The sequence below is a fragment of the Triturus cristatus genome, chromosome 1_1 (genome assembly GCF_964204655.1).
Source record: "Triturus cristatus chromosome 1_1, aTriCri1.1, whole genome shotgun sequence".
Lineage (NCBI taxonomy): Eukaryota > Metazoa > Chordata > Amphibia > Caudata > Salamandridae > Triturus > Triturus cristatus.
In genome coordinates, this window is record NC_140579.1 from 452,130,829 (window position 1) to 452,145,588 (window position 14,760).

Genomic DNA, 14,760 nt, shown 5'->3' on the forward strand with positions numbered 1-14,760 from the left:
TTGTGTGGTTTTCACTAGAAAGTTTTCTGTGTCCATTTTTGAAACGTACAAATATTCCTCTAAAATCAGCCAAAGTACGAATTCCGATTTACTCACCTGTTATCAGGAGAGAACCCAGGGCTGCATCTTTTAGCCCAGCACTGACTCTGAAAAGTAATTCTAAGAGTACTTACCAGTAACTTGTATTTCCTTCCATAGGAATCCATAGTGTGGTTTTCACCAGAAAAGTTTCTTAGTGTCCAATTTTGAAATGTACAAATATTCCTCTAAAATCAGCCGAACTACGAATTCCAATGTACTCACCTGTTATCAGGAGAGAACCCAGTGCTGCATCTTTTAGCCCAGCACTGACCCTGAAAAGTAATTCTAAGCGTACTTACCAGTAACTTGTATTTCCTTCCATAGGAATCCATTGTGTGGTTTTCACCAGAAAATTTTCTGTGTCCATTTTTGAAACGTACAAATATTCCTCTAAAATCTGGCGAACTACGAATTCCAATTTACTCAGCTGTAATCAGGAGAGAACCCAGGGCTGCATCTTTTAGCCCAACACTGACTCTGAAAAGTAATTCTAAGCATACTTACCAGTAACTTGTAATTCCTTCCATAGGAATCCATTGTGTGGTTTTCACCAGAACATTTTCTGTGTTCATTTTTGAAACGTACAAATATTCCTCTAAAATCAGCCGAACTACAAATTCCGATTTACTCAGCTGTAATGAGGAGAGAACCCAGGGCTGCATCTTTTTTAGCCCAGCACTGACTCTGAAAAGTAATTCTAAGCGTACCTACCAGTAACTTGTATTTCCTTCCATAGGAATCCATTGTGTGGTTTTCACCAGAAAAGATTCTAAGTGTCCAATTTTGAAACGTACAAATATTCCTCTAAAATCAGCTGAACTACGAATTCCGATTTACTCACCTGTAATCAGGAGAGAACCCAGAGCTGCATCTTTTAGCCCAACACTGACTCTGAAAAGTAATTCTAAGCGTACTTACCAGTAACTTGTATTTCCTTCCATAGGAATCCATTGTGTGGTTTTCACCAGAAAAGGTTCTTAGTGTCCAATTTTGAAAAGTACAAATATTCCTCTAAAATCAGCCAAACTACGAATTCCGATGTACTCACCTGTCATCAGGAGAGAACCCAGTGCTGCATCTTTTAGCCCAGCACTGACCCTGAAAAGTAATTCAAAGCGTACTTACCAGTAACTTGTATTTCCTTCCATAGGAATCCATTGTGTGGTTTTCACCAGAAAATTTTCTGTGTCCATTTTTGAAACGTACAAATATTCCTCTAAAATCAGGAGAACTACGAATTCCGATTTACTCAGCTGTAATCAGGAGACAACCCAGGGCTGCATCTTTTAACCCAACACTGACTCCGAAAAGTAATTTCAAGCATATTTACCAGTAACTTGTATTTCCTTCCATAGGAATCTTTTGTGTGGTTTTCACCAGAAAATTTTCTGTGTCCATTTTTGAAACGTAGAAATTTTCGTCTAAAATCATCCGAACTACGAATTCCGATTTACTCACCTGTAATCAGGAGAGAACCCAGTGCTTCATCTTTTAGCCCAACACTGACCCTGAAAAGTAATTCTAAGTGTACTTACCAGTAACTTGTATTTCCTTCCATAGGAATCCATTGTGTGGTTTTCACCAGAACATTTTCTGTGTCCATTTTTGAAATGTACAATTATTTCTCTAAAATCAGCCGATCTACGAATTCCGATTTACTCACCTGTTATCAGGAGAGAACCCAGTGCTGCATCTTTTAGCCCAGCACTGACCCTGAAAAGTAATTATAAGTGTACTTACCAGTAACTTGTATTTCCTTCCAAAGGAATCCATTGTGTGGTTTTCACTAGAAAGTTTTCGGTGTCCATTTTTGAAACGTACAAATATTCCTCTAAAATCAGCCGAACTATGAATTCCGATTTACTCACCTGTTATCAGGAGAGAACCCAGGGCTGCATCTTTTAGCCAAGCACTGACTCTGAAAAGTAATTCTAAGCGTATTTACCAGTAACTTGTATTTCCTTCCATAGGAATCCATTGTGTGCTTTTCACCAGAAAATTTTCTGTGTCCATTTTTGAAATGTACAAATATTCCTCTACAGTCAGCCAAAGTACGAATTCCGATTTACTCAACTGTAATCAGGAGAGAACCCAGTGCTGTATCTTTTAGCCCAACACTGACCCTGAAAAGTAATTCTAAGCGTACTTACCAATAACTTGTATTTCCTTCCATAGGAATCCATTGTGTGGTTTTCACTAGAAAGTTTTCTGTGTCCATTTTTGAAACGTACAAATATTCCTCTAATATCAGCCAAAGTACGAATTCCAATTTACTCACCTGTTACCAGGAGAGAACCCAGTGCTGCATCTTTTAGCCCAGCACTGACCCTGAAAAGTAATTCTAAGCGTACCTACCAGTAACTTGTATTTCCTTCCATAGGAATCCATTGTGTGGTTTTCACCAGAAAATTTTCTGTGTCCATTTTTGAAACGTACAAATATTCCTCTAAAATCTGGCGAACTACGAATTCCGATTTACTCAGCTGTAATCAGGAGAGAACCCAGGGCTGCATCTTTTAGTCCAACACTGACTCTGAAAAGTAATTCTAAGCATACTTACCAGTAACTTGTACTTCCTTCCATAGGAATCCATTGTGTGGTTTTCACCAGAAAATTTTCTGTGTTCATTTTTGAAAGGTACAAATATTCCTCTAAAATCTGGCGAACTACGAATTCCAATTTACTCAGCTGTAATCAGGAGAGAACCCGGGGCTGCGTCTTTTAGCCTAGCACTGACTCTGAAAAGTAATTCTAAGCTTACTTACCAGTAACTTGTATTTCCTTCCATAGGAATCCATTGTGTGGTGTTCACCAGAAAAGGTTCTTAGTGTCCAATTTTTAAAAGTACAAATATTCCTCTAAAATCAGCCGAACTACGAATTCCGATGTACTCACCTGTTATCAGGAGAGAACCCAGTGCTGCATCTTTTAGCCCAGCACTGACCCTGAAAAGTAATTCAAAGCGTACTTACCAGTAACTTGTATTTCCTTCCATAGGAATCCATTGTGTGGTTTTCACCAGAAAAGATTCTAAGTGTCCAATTTTGAAACGTACAAATATTCCTCTAAAATCAGCTGAACTACGAATTCCGATTTACTCAGCTGCAATCAGGAGACAACCCAGGGCTGCATCTTTTAGCCCAACACTGACCCTGAAAAGTAATTCTAAGCGTACTTACCAGTAACTTGTATTTCCTTCCATAGGAATCCATTGTGTGGTTTTCACTAGAAAGTTTTCTGTGTCCATTTTTGAAACGTACAAATATTCCTCTAAAATCAGCCAAAGTACGAATTCCGATTTACTCACCTGTTATCAGGAGAGAAGCCAGGGCTGCATCTTTTAGCCCAGCACTGACTCTGAAAAGTAATTCTAAGAGTACTTACCAGTAACTTGTATTTCCTTCCATAGGAATCCATTGTGTGGTTTTCACCAGAAAAGTTTCTTAGTGTCCAATTTTGAAATGTACAAATATTCCTCTAAAATCAGCCGAACTACGAATTCCAATGTACTCACCTGTTATCAGGAGAGAACCCAGTGCTGCATCTTTTAGCCCAGCGCTGACCCTGAAAAGTAATTCTAAGCATACTTACCAGTAACTTGTATTTCCTTCCATAGGAATCCATTGTGTGGTTTTCACCAGAAAATTTTCTGTGTCCATTTTTGAAACGTACAAATATTCCTCTAAAATCTGGCGAACTACGAATTCCGATTTACTCAGCTGTAATCAGGAGAGAAACCAGGGCTGCATCTTTTAGCCCAACACTGACTCTGAAAAGTAATTCTAAGCATACTTACCAGTAACTTGTACTTCCTTCCATAGGAATCCATTGTGTGGTTTTCACCAGAAAAGATTCTAAGTGTCCAATTTTGAAACGTACAAATATTCCTCTAAAATCAGCTGAACTACGAATTCCGATTTACTCACCTGTAATCAGGAGAGAACCCAGAGCTGCATCTTTTAGCCCAACACTGACTCTGAAAAGTAATTCTAAGCGTACTTACCAGTAACTTGTATTTCCTTCCATAGGAATCCATTGTGTGGTTTTCACCAGAAAAGGTTCTAAGTGTCCAATTTTGAAATGTACAAATATTCCTCTAAAATCAGCCGAACTACGAATTCCGATGTACTCACCTGTTATCAGGAGAGAACCCAGTGCTGCATGTTTTAGCCCAGCACTGACCCTGAAAAGTAATTCAAAGCGTACTTACCAGTAACTTGTATTTCCTTCCATAGGAATCCATTGTGTGGTTTTCACCAGAAAATTTTCTGTGTCCATTTTTGAAACGTACAAATATTCCTCTAAAATCAGCCGAACTACGAATTCTGATTTACTCAGCTGTATTGAGGAGAGAACCCAGGGCTGCATCTTTTTTAGCCCAGCACTGACTCTGAAAAGTAATTCTAAGCGTACCTACGAGTAACTTTTATTTCCTTCCATAGGAATCCATTCTGTGGTTTTCACCAAAAAAGATTCTAAGTGTCCAATTTTGAAACGTACAAATATTCGTCTAAAATCACCCTAACTACGAATTCCGATTTACTCACCTATAATCAGGAGAGAACCCAGGGCTGAGACTTTTAGCCTAGCACTGACTCTGAAAAGTAATTCTAAGCGTACTTACCAGTAACTTGTATTTCCTTACATAGGAATCCATTGTGTGGTTTTCATCAGAAAAGGTTCTTAGTGTCCAATTTTGAAAAGTACAAATATTCCTCTAAAATCAGCCGAACTACGAATTCCGATGTACTCCCCTGTTATCAGGAGAGAACCCAGTGCTGCATCTTTTAGCCCAGCACTGACCCTGAAAAGTAATTCAAAGCGTACTTACCAGTAACTTGTATTTCCTTCCATAGGAATCCATTGTGTGGTTTTCACCAGAAAATTTTCTGTGTCCATTTTTGAAACGTACAAATATTCCTCTAAAATCAGTAGAACTACGAATTCCGATTTACTCAGCTGTAATCAGGAGACACCCCAGGGCTGCATCTTTTAACCCAACACTGACTCTGAAAAGTAATTCTAAGAGTACTTACCAGTAACTTGTATTTCCTTCCATAGGAATCTTTTGTGTGGTTTTCACCAGAAATTTTTTTGTGTCCATTTTTGAAACGTAGAAATATTCATCTAAAATCAGCCGAACTACGAATTCCGATTTACTCACCGGTAATCAGGAGAGAACCCAGTGCTTCATCTTTTAGCCCAACACTGACCCTGAAAAGTAATTCTAAGTGTACTTACCAGTAACTTGTATTTCCTTCCATAGAAATCCATTGTGTGGTTTTCACCAGAACATTTTCTGTGTCCATTTTTGAAATGTACAACTATTCCTCTAAAATCAGCCGATCTACGAATTCTGATTTACTCACCTGTTATCAGGAGAGAACCCAGTGCTGCATCTTTTAGCCCAGCACTGACCCTGAAAAGTAATTCAAAGCGTACTTACCAGTAACTTGTATTTCCTTCCAAAGGAATCCATTGTGTGGTTTTCACTAGAAAGTTTTCGGTGTCCATTTTTGAAACGTACAAATATTCCTCTAAAATCAGCCGAACTATGAATTCCGATTTACTCACCTGTTATCAGGAGAGAACCCAGGGCTGCATCCTTTAGCCAAGCACTGACTCTGAAAAGTAATTCTAAGCGTATTTACCAGTAACTTGTATTTCCTTCCATAGGAATCCATTGTGTGCTTTTCACCAGAAAATTTTCTGTGTCCATTTTTGAAACGTACAAATATTCCTCTAAAATCAGCCAAAGTACAAATTCCGATTTACTCAACTGTAATCAGGAGAGAACCCAGTGCTGCATCTTTTAGCCCAACACTGACCCTGAAAAGTAATTCTAAGCGTACTTACCAATAACTTGTATTTCCTTCCATAGGAATCCATTGTGTGGTTTTCACTAGAAAGTTTTCTGTGTCCATTTTTGAAACGTACAAATATTCCTCTAAAATCAGCCAAAGTACGAATTCCGATTTACTCACCTGTTATCAGGAGAGAACCCAGGGCTGCATCTTTTAGCCCAGCACTGACTCTGAAAAGTAATTCTAAGAGTACTTACCAGTAACTTGTATTTCCTTCCATAGGAATCCATAGTGTGGTTTTCACCAGAAAAGTTTCTTAGTGTCCATTTTTGAAACGTACAAATATTCCTCTAAAATCTGGCGAACTACGAATTCCGATTTACTCAGCTGTAATCATGAGAGAACCCAGGGCTGCATCTTTTAGCCCAACACTGACTCTGAAAAGTAATTCTAAGCATACTTACCAGTAACTTGTAATTCCTTCCATAGGAATCCATTGTGTGGTTTTCACCAGAACATTTTCTGTGTTCATTTTTGAAACGTACAAATATTCCTCTAAAATCAGCCGAACTACGAATTCCGATTTACTCAGCTGTAATGAGGAGAGAACCCAGGGCTGCATCTTTTTTAGCCCAGCACTGACTCTGAAAAGTAATTCTAAGCGTACCTACCAGTAACTTGTATTTCCTTCCATAGGAATCCATTGTGTGGTTTTCACCAGAAAATTTTCTGTGTCCATTTTTGAAACGTACAAATATTCCTCTAAAATCAGCCGAACTACGAATTCTGATTTACTCAGCTGTATTGAGGAGAGAACCCAGGGCTGCATCTTTTTTAGCCCAGCACTGACTCTGAAAAGTAATTCTAAGCGTACCTACGAGTAACTTTTATTTCCTTCCATAGGAATCCATTCTGTGGTTTTCACCAAAAAAGATTCTAAGTGTCCAATTTTGAAACGTACAAATATTCGTCTAAAATCACCCTAACTACGAATTCCGATTTACTCACCTATAATCAGGAGAGAACCCAGGGCTGAGACTTTTAGCCTAGCACTGACTCTGAAAAGTAATTCTAAGCGTACTTACCAGTAACTTGTATTTCCTTACATAGGAATACATTGTGTGGTTTTCATCAGAAAAGGTTCTTAGTGTCCAATTTTGAAAAGTACAAATATTCCTCTAAAATCAGCCGAACTACGAATTCCGATGTACTCCCCTGTTATCAGGAGAGAACCCAGTGCTGCATCTTTTAGCCCAGCACTGACCCTGAAAAGTAATTCAAAGCGTACTTACCAGTAACTTGTATTTCCTTCCATAGGAATCCATTGTGTGGTTTTCACCAGAAAATTTTCTGTGTCCATTTTTGAAACGTACAAATATTCCTCTAAAATCAGTAGAACTACGAATTCTGATTTACTCAGCTGTAATCAGGAGACAACCCAGGGCTGCATCTTTTAACCCAACACTGACTCTGAAAAGTAATTCTAAGAGTACTTACCAGTAACTTGTATTTCCTTCCATAGGAATCTTTTGTGTGGTTTTCACCAGAAATTTTTTTGTGTCCATTTTTGAAACGTAGAAATATTCGTCTAAAATCAGCCGAACTACGAATTCCGATTTACTCACCTGTAATCAGGAGAGAACCCAGTGCTTCATCTTTTAGCCCAACACTGACCCTGAAAAGTAATTCTAAGTGTACTTACCAGTAACTTGTATTTCCTTCCATAGAAATCCATTGTGTGGTTTTCACCAGAACATTTTCTGTGTCCATTTTTGAAATGTACAACTATTCCTCTAAAATCAGCCGATCTACGAATTCTGATTTACTCACCTGTTATCAGGAGAGAACCCAGTGCTGCATCTTTTAGCCCAGCACTGACCCTGAAAAGTAATTCAAAGCGTACTTACCAGTAACTTGTATTTCCTTCCATAGGAATCCATTGTGTGCTTTTCACCAGAACATTTTCTGTGTCCATTTTTGAAACGTACAAATATTCCTCTAAAATCTGGCAAACTACGAATTCCGATTTACTCAGCTGTAATCAGGAGAGAACCCAGTGCTGCATCTTTTAGCCCAACACTGACTCTGAAAAGTAATTCTAAGCATACTTACCAGTAACTTGTACTTCCTTCTATAGGAATCCATTGTGTGGTTTTCACCTGAAAATTTTCTGTGTTCATTTTTGAAACGTACAAATATTCCTCTAAAATCAGCCGAACTACGAATTCCGATTTACTCAGCTGTAATGAGGAGAGAACCCAGGGCTGCATCTTTTGTAGCCTAGCACTGACTCTGAAAAGTAATTCTAAGCGTACTTACCAGTAACTTGTATTTCCTTCCATAGGAATCCATTGTGTGGTTTTCACGAGAAAAGGTTCTTAGTGTCCAATTTTGAAAAGTACAAATATTCCTCTAAAATCAGCCGAACTACGAATTCCGATGTACTCACCTGTTATCAGGAGAGAACCCAGTGCTGCATCTTTTAGCCCAGCACTGACCCTGAAAAGTAATTCAAAGCGTACTTACCAGTAACTTGTATTTCCTTCCATAGGAATCCATTGTGTGGTTTTCACCAGAAAATTTTCTATGTCCATTTTTGAAACGTACAAATATTCCTCTAAAATCAGGAGAACTACGAATTCCGATTTACTCAGCTGTAATCAGGAGACAACCCAGGGCTGCATCTTTTAACCCAACACTGACTCTGAAAAGTAATTCTAAGCATACTTACCAGTAGCTTGTATTTCCTTCCATAGGAATCCATTGTGTGGTTTTCACCAGAAAATTTTCTGTGTCCATTTTTGAAACGTAGAAATATTCGTCTAAAATCAGCCGAACTACGAATTCTGATTTACTCACCTGTAATCAGGAGAGAACCCAGTGCTGCATCTTTTAGCCCAACACTAACCCTGAATTGTAATTCTAAGTGTACTTACTAGTAACTTGTATTTCCTTCCATAGGAATCCATTGTGTGGTTTTCACTAGAAAGTTTTCGGTGTTCATTTTTTAAATGTACAAATATTCCTCTAAAATCAGCCGAACTATGAATTCCGATTTACTCACCTGTTATCAGGACAGAACCCAGGGCTGCATCTTTTAGCCAAGCACTGACTCTGAAAAGTAATTCTAAGCGTACTTACCAGTAACTTGTATTTCCTTCCATAGGAATCCATTGTGTGCTTTTCACCAGAACATTTTCTGTGTCCATTTTTGAAACGTACAAATATTCCTCTAAAATCTGGCAAACTACGAATTCCGATTTACTCAGCTGTAATCAGGAGAGAACCCAGGGCTGCATCTTTTAGCCCAACACTGACTCTGAAAAGTAATTCTAAGCATACTTACCAGTAACTTGTACTTCCTTCTATAGGAATCCATTGTGTGGTTTTCACCTGAAAATTTTCTGTGTTCATTTTTGAAACGTACAAATATTCCTCTAAAATCAGCCGAACTACGAATTCCGATTTACTCAGCTGTAATCAGGAGAGAACCCAGGGCTGCATCTTTTAGCCCAACACTGACTCTGAAAAATAATTCTAAGCATACTTACCAGTAACTTGTACTTCCTTCCATAGGAATCCATTGTGTGGTTTTCACCTGAAAATTTTCTGTGTCCATTTTTGAAACGTAGAAATATTCGTCTAAAATCAGCCGAACTACGAATTCCGATTTACTCAGCTGTAATGAGGAGAGAACCCAGGGCTGCATCTTTTTTAGCCTAGCACTGACTCTGAAAAGTAATTCTAAGCGTACTTACCAGTAACTTGTATTTCCTTCCATAGGAATCCATTGTGTGGTTTTCACCAGAAAAGTTTCTTAGTGTCCAACTTTGAAAAGTACAAATATTCCTCTAAAATCAGCCGAACTACGAATTCCGATGTACTCACCTGTTATCAGGAGAGAACCCAGTGCTGCATCTTTTAGCCCATCACTGACCCTGAAAAGTAATTCAAAGCGTACTTACCAGTAACTTGTATTTACTTCCATAGGAATCCATTGTGTGGTTTTCACCAGAAAATTTTCTGTGTCCATTTTTGAAACGTACAAATATTCCTCTAAAATCAGGAGAACTACGAATTCCGATTTACTCAGCTGTAATCAGGAGACAACCCAGGGCTGCATCTTTTAACCCAACACTGACCCTGAAAAGTAATTCTAAGTGTACTTACCAGTAACTTGTATTTCCTTCCATAGAAATCCATTGTGTGGTGTTCACCAGAACATTTTCTGTGTCCATTTTTGAAATGTACAACTATTCCTCTAAAATCAGCCGATCTACGAATTCTGATTTACTCACCTGTTATCAGGAGAGAACCCAGTGCTGCATCTTTTAGCCCAGCACTGACCCTGAAAAGTAATTCAAAGCGTACTTACCAGTAACTTGTATTTCCTTCCAAAGGAATCCATTGTGTGGTTTTCACTAGAAAGTTTTCGATGTCCATTTTTGAAACGTACAAATATTCCTCTAAAATCAGCCGAACTATGAATTCCGATTTACTCACCTGTTATCAGGAGAGAACCCAGGGCTGCATCCTTTAGCCAAGCACTGACTCTGAAAAGTAATTCTAAGCGTATTTACCAGTAACTTGTATTTCCTTCCATAGGAATCCATTGTGTGCTTTTCACCAGAAAATTTTCTGTGTCAATTTTTGAAACGTACAAATATTCCTCTAAAATCAGCCAAAGTACGAATTCCGATTTACTCAACTGTAATCAGGAGAGAACCCAGTGCTGCATCTTTTAGCCCAACACTGACCCTGAAAAGTAATTCTAAGCGTACTTACCAATAACTTGTATTTCCTTCCATAGGAATCCATTGTGTGGTTTTCACTAGAAAGTTTTCTGTGTCCATTTTTGAAACGTACAAATATTCCTCTAAAATCAGCCAAAGTACGAATTCCGATTTACTCACCTGTTATCAGGAGAGAACCCAGGGCTGCATCTTTTAGCCCAGCACTGACTCTGAAAAGTAATTCTAAGAGTACTTACCAGTAACTTGTATTTCCTTCCATAGGAATCCATAGTGTGGTTTTCACCAGAAAAGTTTCTTAGTGTCCAATTTTGAAATGTACAAATATTCCTCTAAAATCAGCCGAACTACGAATTCCAATGTACTCACCTGTTATCAGGAGAGAACCCAGTGCTGCATCTTTTAGCCCAGCACTGACCCTGAAAAGTAATTCTAAGCGTACTTACCAGTAACTTGTATTTCCTTCCATAGGAATCCATTGTGTAGTTTTCACCAGAAAATTTTCTGTGTCCATTTTTGAAACGTACAAATATTCCTCTAAAATCTGGCGAACTACGAATTCCAATTTACTCAGCTGTAATCAGGAGAGAACCCAGGGCTGCATCTTTTAGCCCAACACTGACTCTGAAAAGTAATTCTAAGCATACTTACCAGTAACTTGTAATTCCTTCCATAGGAATCCATTGTGTGGTTTTCACCAGAACATTTTCTGTGTTCATTTTTGAAACGTACAAATATTCCTCTAAAATCAGCCGAACTACAAATTCCGATTTACTCAGCTGTAATGAGGAGAGAACCCAGGGCTGCATCTTTTTTAGCCCAGCACTGACTCTGAAAAGTAATTCTAAGCGTACCTACCAGTAACTTGTATTTCCTTCCATAGGAATCCATTGTGTGGTTTTCACCAGAAAAGATTCTAAGTGTCCAATTTTGAAACGTACAAATATTCCTCTAAAATCAGCTGAACTACGAATTCCGATTTACTCACCTGTAATCAGGAGAGAACCCAGAGCTGCATCTTTTAGCCCAACACTGACTCTGAAAAGTAATTCTAAGCGTACTTACCAGTAACTTGTATTTCCTTCCATAGGAATCCATTGTGTGGTTTTCACCAGAAAAGGTTCTTAGTGTCCAATTTTGAAAAGTACAAATATTCCTCTAAAATCAGCCAAACTACGAATTCCGATGTACTCACCTGTCATCAGGAGAGAACCCAGTGCTGCATCTTTTAGCCCAGCACTGACCCTGAAAAGTAATTCAAAGCGTACTTACCAGTAACTTGTATTTCCTTCCATAGGAATCCATTGTGTGGTTTTCACCAGAAAATTTTCTGTGTCCATTTTTGAAACGTACAAATATTCCTCTAAAATCAGGAGAACTACGAATTCCGATTTACTCAGCTGTAATCAGGAGACAACCCAGGGCTGCATCTTTTAACCCAACACTGACTCCGAAAAGTAATTTCAAGCATATTTACCAGTAACTTGTATTTCCTTCCATAGGAATCTTTTGTGTGGTTTTCACCAGAAAATTTTCTGTGTCCATTTTTGAAACGTAGAAATTTTCGTCTAAAATCATCCGAACTACGAATTCCGATTTACTCACCTGTAATCAGGAGAGAACCCAGTGCTTCATCTTTTAGCCCAACACTGACCCTGAAAAGTAATTCTAAGTGTACTTACCAGTAACTTGTATTTCCTTCCATAGGAATCCATTGTGTGGTTTTCACCAGAACATTTTCTGTGTCCATTTTTGAAATGTACAATTATTTCTCTAAAATCAGCCGATCTACGAATTCCGATTTACTCACCTGTTATCAGGAGAGAACCCAGTGCTGCATCTTTTAGCCCAGCACTGACCCTGAAAAGTAATTATAAGTGTACTTACCAGTAACTTGTATTTCCTTCCAAAGGAATCCATTGTGTGGTTTTCACTAGAAAGTTTTCGGTGTCCATTTTTGAAACGTACAAATATTCCTCTAAAATCAGCCGAACTATGAATTCCGATTTACTCACCTGTTATCAGGAGAGAACCCAGGGCTGCATCTTTTAGCCAAGCACTGACTCTGAAAAGTAATTCTAAGCGTATTTACCAGTAACTTGTATTTCCTTCCATAGGAATCCATTGTGTGCTTTTCACCAGAAAATTTTCTGTGTCCATTTTTGAAATGTACAAATATTCCTCTACAGTCAGCCAAAGTACGAATTCCGATTTACTCAACTGTAATCAGGAGAGAACCCAGTGCTGCATCTTTTAGCCCAACACTGACCCTGAAAAGTAATTCTAAGCGTACTTACCAATAACTTGTATTTCCTTCCATAGGAATCCATTGTGTGGTTTTCACTAGAAAGTTTTCTGTGTCCATTTTTGAAACGTACAAATATTCCTCTAATATCAGCCAAAGTACGAATTCCAATTTACTCACCTGTTACCAGGAGAGAACCCAGTGCTGCATCTTTTAGCCCAGCACTGACCCTGAAAAGTAATTCTAAGCGTACCTACCAGTAACTTGTATTTCCTTCCATAGGAATCCATTGTGTGGTTTTCACCAGAAAATTTTCTGTGTCCATTTTTGAAACGTACAAATATTCCTCTAAAATCTGGCGAACTACGAATTCCGATTTACTCAGCTGTAATCAGGAGAGAACCCAGGGCTGCATCTTTTAGTCCAACACTGACTCTGAAAAGTAATTCTAAGCATACTTACCAGTAACTTGTACTTCCTTCCATAGGAATCCATTGTGTGGTTTTCACCAGAAAATTTTCTGTGTTCATTTTTGAAAGGTACAAATATTCCTCTAAAATCTGGCGAACTACGAATTCCAATTTACTCAGCTGTAATCAGGAGAGAACCCGGGGCTGCGTCTTTTAGCCTAGCACTGACTCTGAAAAGTAATTCTAAGCTTACTTACCAGTAACTTGTATTTCCTTCCATAGGAATCCATTGTGTGGTGTTCACCAGAAAAGGTTCTTAGTGTCCAATTTTTAAAAGTACAAATATTCCTCTAAAATCAGCCGAACTACGAATTCCGATGTACTCACCTGTTATCAGGAGAGAACCCAGTGCTGCATCTTTTAGCCCAGCACTGACCCTGAAAAGTAATTCAAAGCGTACTTACCAGTAACTTGTATTTCCTTCCATAGGAATCCATTGTGTGGTTTTCACCAGAAAATTTTCTGTGTCCATTTTTGAAACGTACAAATATTCCTCTAAAATCAGGAGAACTACGAATTCCGATTTACTCAGCTGCAATCAGGAGACAACCCAGGGCTGCATCTTTTAGCCCAACACTGACCCTGAAAAGTAATTCTAAGCGTACTTACCAGTAACTTGTATTTCCTTCCATAGGAATCCATTGTGTGGTTTTCACTAGAAAGTTTTCTGTGTCCATTTTTGAAACGTACAAATATTCCTCTAAAATCAGCCAAAGTACGAATTCCGATTTACTCACCTGTTATCAGGAGAGAAGCCAGGGCTGCATCTTTTAGCCCAGCACTGACTGAAAAGTAATTCTAAGAGTACTTACCAGTAACTTGTATTTCCTTCCATAGGAATCCATTGTGTGGTTTTCACCAGAAAAGTTTCTTAGTGTCCAATTTTGAAATGTACAAATATTCCTCTAAAATCAGCCGAACTACGAATTCCAATGTACTCACCTGTTATCAGGAGAGAACCCAGTGCTGCATCTTTTAGCCCAGCGCTGACCCTGAAAAGTAATTCTAAGCATACTTACCAGTAACTTGTATTTCCTTCCATAGGAATCCATTGTGTGGTTTTCACCAGAAAATTTTCTGTGTCCATTTTTGAAACGTACAAATATTCCTCTAAAATCTGGCGAACTACGAATTCCGATTTACTCAGCTGTAATCAGGAGAGAAACCAGGGCTGCATCTTTTAGCCCAACACTGACTCTGAAAAGTAATTCTAAGCATACTTACCAGTAACTTGTACTTCCTTCCATAGGAATCCATTGTGTGGTTTTCACCAGAAAAGATTCTAAGTGTCCAATTTTGAAACGTACAAATATTCCTCTAAAATCAGCTGAACTACGAATTCCGATTTACTCACCTGTAATCAGGAGAGAACCCAGAGCTGCATCTTTTAGCCCAACACTGACTCTGAA